This window comes from Eumetopias jubatus, unplaced genomic scaffold (assembly GCF_037043125.1).
Source record: "Eumetopias jubatus isolate StellerSeaLion01/CBP00866 unplaced genomic scaffold, mEumJub1_p1.0 scaffold_1, whole genome shotgun sequence".
Classification (NCBI taxonomy): domain Eukaryota; kingdom Metazoa; phylum Chordata; class Mammalia; order Carnivora; family Otariidae; genus Eumetopias; species Eumetopias jubatus.
The window spans coordinates 22,485,762-22,492,223 of record NW_028274807.1 but is presented as its reverse complement, the minus strand read 5'-3'; the positions used below and the strand labels follow the sequence as shown (position 1 = coordinate 22,492,223).

Below are 6,462 nucleotides of genomic sequence, written 5' to 3'. Positions count from 1 at the left end.
ATCTTAAAAAAGAATTTAAAACTAGCAAATGACAAGAAAAGAAAGAACACTTTTAGAATAAATTACATAAATATGAAGTAAACAGTTCCCAGATAATGCAAAAGTCCTCATGTAAGCTTTCTAAAATAAACACAGAAATATATCATTCCGCAGGGAGCCAGAGTTTCGTAGAAACAGATATCACACTGTTAACTTATTCAGTAACATCAGGCAATGTGATGAGATGATGTCCAAAAATGACATCTTGAATAACAATCCAAAGTAATAAAAAAATTGCTGGCTTTTTTGATGATAGAAAATATATTTTATAATTACCTGATATTTATCCAAGGAAAATAAAAATGAAAAATTCCATGATGAATCTTTATGACAGACAGGGTCAGACCCAATGTTGAGAAAGAGTTTCATTACCTAAACAGCTAATTCTTAATAGACTATAGCAGCTTATAATTTATGCTTTCTTTGTGATAGATTAAAAATAAGTACCATTTTGATATTAACAAAAATATTTCCAAGGACAGTACAAGTGAGCATCAGCACAGCAAATACTGGACCATGAAAACCATTTGGTTTATAGTTTTACTTATTATAATAAAGATTACTTTATTCATTGATTTTTATTGATTTTCTTTTATGGTATGGTCAACATAAATCTTAGGAAATGATGAGCACAATCCCCTTAATGAAAAATGAATGTTAAGACAGACTGATTCTTTTTATTGACCCGTGACTTTGCTAAAATGCATTTATTTCAGGTCAAAAAAGGGCAGCTGTCTGACTACATATATCCCGAACGAAGTGATGTCTGCTTCTTCTGTTACTATCTTTAGGACTTCACTCAAGCTCAGGGATAACCTGATGGTTAGAATTGCAAAATCTATAGCTTAGTTCAAATACACTTTTTTCATCTACAATTAATGTGAAATCATGAAGTGCCAAGCAATAGGGGAAAAAAAACCCAAAAATAATATTTTTTAAGACAGTTCCCATTTTTCAGAAAACACAGTCTAGAGGACACAAACTTGCAAGCAGAAGATGAATGAGTGCTAGAGGTCTGATGCACAGCATAATGATTGTAGTCAACAACACTGTAGCACAAACTTCAAAATTGCTGAGATACTAGATCTTAAATGTTTTCACCACAAAAAAGGAATGATAATTATGTGACCTGATGGTGGTATTAGCGAATATTATGGTACTAATCATAATGTGATTAAACTTATACAGTGCTATATGTCAATTACACCTCAATTAAAAAAGAACATGTCACGAGAGAAGCAGGACTTGAGCAAGAATTTGAAGAAAGTGGAGGAATTAAGAAAGAAATGGTGGGATCCGTGGTGATAAGGGAGAGTGTTGAAGCACTACGGTCAGGTCCAAGGGATTGTGAATGATCATCTGTGTCTGATTAAAGGGACAGTTTTTACAGGAGTGGATAAGAAGTAAGAATGGGAGTTAGAATGCGAGGAGGTTGAGAAGGTCATGGAAAGGAAAAGTTCTGTCAGTATGATGGTGATAAAATCAAAGAGTATTTGGGGAAATTATTCTAGCATCTTTGTGAAGTATATACAGTAAAGATTAGAGGTTATCTTTTGTCCTTATGGAAAGATGAATGAGCATAGACTTAGGTACCATTTTTGGACAGCATTGTCACCAAAAGTAGAGCAGAGCAAAGTCACTCGCCCCAGGTATTTTTACAATTTGGTGATTCTGAGTAAATTCCAATATTTGCTCATACTCCATAACACAGTTACAGCTGTTCCATTTGTATCTCCCCAGTTATATGTATCATATTCTCTCCTATGAGGGTCTGGGTAAATTTCTCAAATATCTATTTTTTATGTCTCTTAACTGTAAAATGAATTCAGCAATACTATTAGAAGAATCTTGAAAGGTAATTAACATTTCTTTAAGAAGAAAATAATATTTTACTTCTTAAAAGTATTTGAGATTACCAAGATCAAAGATCATTTTTACAAATTTAGAATTACAATATCTAGAATGGAAATAAAAAGAATACAGTGATTTATTTTCTAAGTACACAATATATGAAATTAAAATCTTTATCATACCTGTGTCTGAATGAGAGCTATGTTGTAGAATAATAGTGTGTCATAATAAAAATGCTACTTTTATTGTTTTAAAACATGTTTTTGCCAAACTTTATTTAATCTGTTTTCTGTTCTTTTCCAATTACATAGGACAGAAAATATAATGCTTATAGAAGAATTCAAGTAAAACGAACAAACCAAAAATCTCTTGACCACCATTTTTTATGGGAGAAATGCTATTATCAGGTCTATTAGTTACACTTTTTCTATGCATTTATACCTGAATATACATGAACTGTAATGTCACCTACTTAAGGAAAGACATTTCCATCTATTTTATTCACTGCTGGATTCCTAATTCCTAGAAGCATGCTTGGCAGCGAATATGTTCAATGAATAAATAGATGTATAGAAACAAAGAAACAAGGGCAAAGAAGGCCAGCTGGTGATTTGACACAGAAATCTCCCTAGGAATAGAGCATGGGACCAAGAGTGGGAAATGTTGAGAACAAGTTTGTAATCCAGTGAATCAATGCACTTCATGTTTTAAAGAAACAGACTTGAGCATGTGAGGGGGAAGACATAGCAGTAATGGGAGGGTTCTGCCTCTCAGCAAAAAGAGATCCAGCTGGAAGTAGGAGGCATTTTTTGTAGATACTGTACCAAAGGGAAAGAAGTAAACATGTGATAGAAATTAAGGAATCTAAGCAGGATAAAAATGGAAGTGACCCACCACCCAAACACTATCAGTTAATGACACTGTACTTCAACCTAGTAAAAGACAAAGGTAAATATTTTATATAATCAAAATGTAAATAAAAAATCATTTGAAAATCAAGAAGTAAGGACCATAATTGAATGCAAAACTGATAGCGATATGCATAGCTTTCAAACTGATAATAGAGCCTACACAGAACAATTACACTGAGTCAAGGAACTTTGTGACACAGTACTCTGTCACCTAAGTAGGATGTAATTGAGGCAAAAAGAACTGATGAGAATATGTTATTGGAAATTGTTAATGCTGAGAAAAACAATATAGGAAAATTAAAGAGATGGGCGTATGCTTGATAATTATTATGCCCAAACCCTTTTATTTTCCCAACATAAAATTGAAGCCTTGGGTTTCTAAGTGACTGGATTCCATTCTCATAGCTAGTTAGTGACTGAGCTGAGGTCTCATTTCATGTTATACAATCTCTTTGGCTACTTCACAGTGATGAGTCAAAATTAAACTGAAAAGGTATTTTAAGATCTTAAGGAAAAAAAAATCCCAAAAGTTTATTTTCAAAACTCAATCATGTCATCTCTGGGGCCATGGTGTTTTATAATTGTTAATAAATTCTATCCTACCCATATAGATTGGCTTGAGATTTCCTTCATTTTAAGACGCAGGGATAGAATGCTCCCTCTTCAAGACAACACATTGAAAGTCATTCCTAAGAAAAAAACAGAAAGAATTGACGATTGAAGGGAAACATCGCTTTACTACCCAAAACATACTGGTTTGAAACAAGTATTTTGATGAGATGCTATGGAAAGCAAGCCACATTATTCTCTTTTAAGAACGTCTATTCATGTTTTCATGGGTTCACATTTCTTTCAGAATTGTTAATTGGGCATTGTGATGAAGCAAGCTCTGAGATTCAACACATTTAAAACTAAACAACAAAAACCAGAATGATTGTGCAGTGCGTTTGAAACAGAGGGACACGGGAGTTAAACACAAAATGTTGGAAAGTTTTCAGGGCAAATTTTGTTGTGTGTGTTGTATTTCTTAGCTACAGAAACTATAGATACACACTTTTGCTCTCATATCCAAAATAATATTAATTTGACCCAATTATTTTGATTGATTTTTTTAAGATTTTATTTATTTATTGAGAGAGAGAGAGAGAACGAGCATGCACAAGAGCAGGGAGGGGAGGGGCAGAGGGAGAGGAAGAAGCAAACTCCCTGCTGAGCAGGTGGGGCTTGATCCTAGGACCCTGAGACTAAGACCCGAGCCTCAAGCAGACCCAGGTGCCCCATTTTGGTTGATTTTAAACTTAAGTGTCTTGTCATTATTCAGTGGTTTTAAAGCTCATATAATTATTTAGGTAAAGTAGCTACAATGTCACAAAATGTATTATGAATGGGGCATATTTATCCAAATATAAATAATTTAAATGGGAACAACAGAAAAAAAAAATCACACCCTAATCTATTTTTGGCACCTTTTATACAGTTTCATATTAAACTGACAGAATTTTAACACCTTCATAAGGATAAAGGAGGAAAGAAGGGAAAGTTGTCTTTGGAAATGAATGAAGATGTTTATTGATTCAGACTGGAAAGAGAAATATGCTTGCATGATGAAGCAAACAGTGCTTAAGTGAGTGTTGAACTGCGTTAATGTTCTCATTTAGACTCTTCCTGGGGCACCTGGGTGGTTCAGTCAGTTAAGCACCTGACTCTTGATTTTGGCTCAGGTCAAAAATCTCAGGGTTGGGAGATTGAGCGCCGGGTTGGGCTGGCGCCGGGCCTAAAGAGAGATTCTGTCTTTCTCCTCCAAGAAGGCGCCCAGCTGCCAGGGGTGAGTGTGCTTATTGGACCATTGCTGCTATGTACTCTGAAGTACTTGAAATGCAAATGTGGAGACTTTCTATCTAAATGCTTGGCAGGATTAGGCACCTAATTAGGATGGTCTTTTCAATAGGTTAGAGTAAGCATGCAATCAGTAACACTGGGACTTTGGTCTGGGAGGCCTTATGGTTCATCTCGAAGTATCCTAAGTAAAATTGATACTAATTTATCTCTGATCCAGTGTCCCAGATTTCAGTTTCAGCTTACCAGCCCTAAAATAGAATGGAGCCCCAGCCATCCAGGAAATGATGTAATGGTGTCTTTTGCTGATGTTGGGAAGGTAGCCAAAGAAGGAGGATGTTTAACAAGATGGCGGACAGACAAACCCTTCAGGATGACCTTCCTTTCTTTGATAAGCCTCCAAGCAGGCAATTTTCCTTACCGAACCTGTCTCTAGAAGAGCCTCATCTGAAAATAGCACCAGCAAATGAGGAAGGATTGGAGAAGATCAGTGCCCTTGAAAATGAACTTTCTACTCTCAGAGCTCAGATTGCCAAAACTGTGACCCTGCAAGAACAGCAAAAGCTCATTGCAGTTGATTTGGATTCTACCACATCTGTCATGCAGCACCACCCTCAGTCCTACCACTGTCCCCACCCATACCTCCCCCACCCCTCCGCCCATCAGGTTCCACCATCGTGTATCTGCTATTGACCTGATGAAAGAGGGAAGAAGAGATTTGGAAAAAGCCTGTGAGGGAAAGACTCTGGTTAAGAGCAGGCCAAAGAAAACTGGTACGCCAAATATGCTAGAGAACCTTAAAGATAGGAACTGTGTAGAACTTAGGTCAGTGAAAAGGTCTGAACAGGATATAAAGCCCAAACCGGTGGAAGCTACTGACCCAGCTGTCCTCCTAGCAGAGGCTCTGAAAAAGAAATGTGCTTATCCATAAAAAAGGGATAGTCAAGGTGAAATTGAAAAAAGGAGTTCCAAAGTCTGCATCAGAGGCCACCTCAGAAACAGCTGTTTGGACCTCACATGTTGGAATCCACAGGAAAAATGAAGGCTTTAACCGAAAATGTTTCAACTTCCTAATAAACAGTGAACTGAGAAAATTATCCCTGTTCCAGCTGATGGTTTGTTAGGGCTGCTCGGGTAGTAGAAATCAACACTATTTAGTAAATACCTGAATTTAGTATTCAGTGGTATCCTTTAAATCTAATTAGATTCAGCAATAACAAAAACACTCTAAGTTTGTGGGGTTTGATTTTGCTTTTTTCTGTTTATGAGAAGGTTAGTTCCGAAGTTTTCTGTAACCTGTGTATTCAGATATAACGTGTTCTTAATGTAGAGCCAGGATGTTTAGCTTTCTAGCCTTGAAAACAATTATATAGATTTCAGAAGAAAGCATATTTGTGGATGTGAGTTTTTAATTCTTAACATTAATTTATCTCTGCAAATGTTTTATATGCATATATTTAGGTATAAAATAGTATGTAAAATTTAATAATGATGTCAGCGAGGGTCCTGTTACCATCATTAGTTGTCAGTGATCATTTACCCCTCAATGATGGAACTGAAGGTATAACACAGGTCGTTGGAATGAAATATTTAGGATTGGAATCTTTTTGCCTTGAATAGGACTTTTACCTTAGATTCTCTCTCACATTTCCTTGGAGATGGAGTTCAAGTAGGAACCAGATAATGTTCACTGCTGAAAATTCCATAATGCTTTCATTTAAAGGGAAGTCAAAGACTATGAAAGCTGCTTTTAGTTCAGTGCTATCCAGTGCTAAGAAAGAAAATGTGGTTTTCAAATAGTGAGAAATCAAATTATTGAATTAAA

At 35.8% G+C, this 6,462-nt stretch overlaps 1 pseudogene; it reads left to right on the top strand.

The window, feature by feature from the left end:
- Window positions 1-4,703: 4,703 nt before the first annotated feature.
- On the top strand, window positions 4,704-5,711 carry LOC114217381 (mitochondrial fission regulator 1 pseudogene; annotated as a pseudogene).
- The last annotated feature ends 751 nt before the right edge of the window (window positions 5,712-6,462 follow it).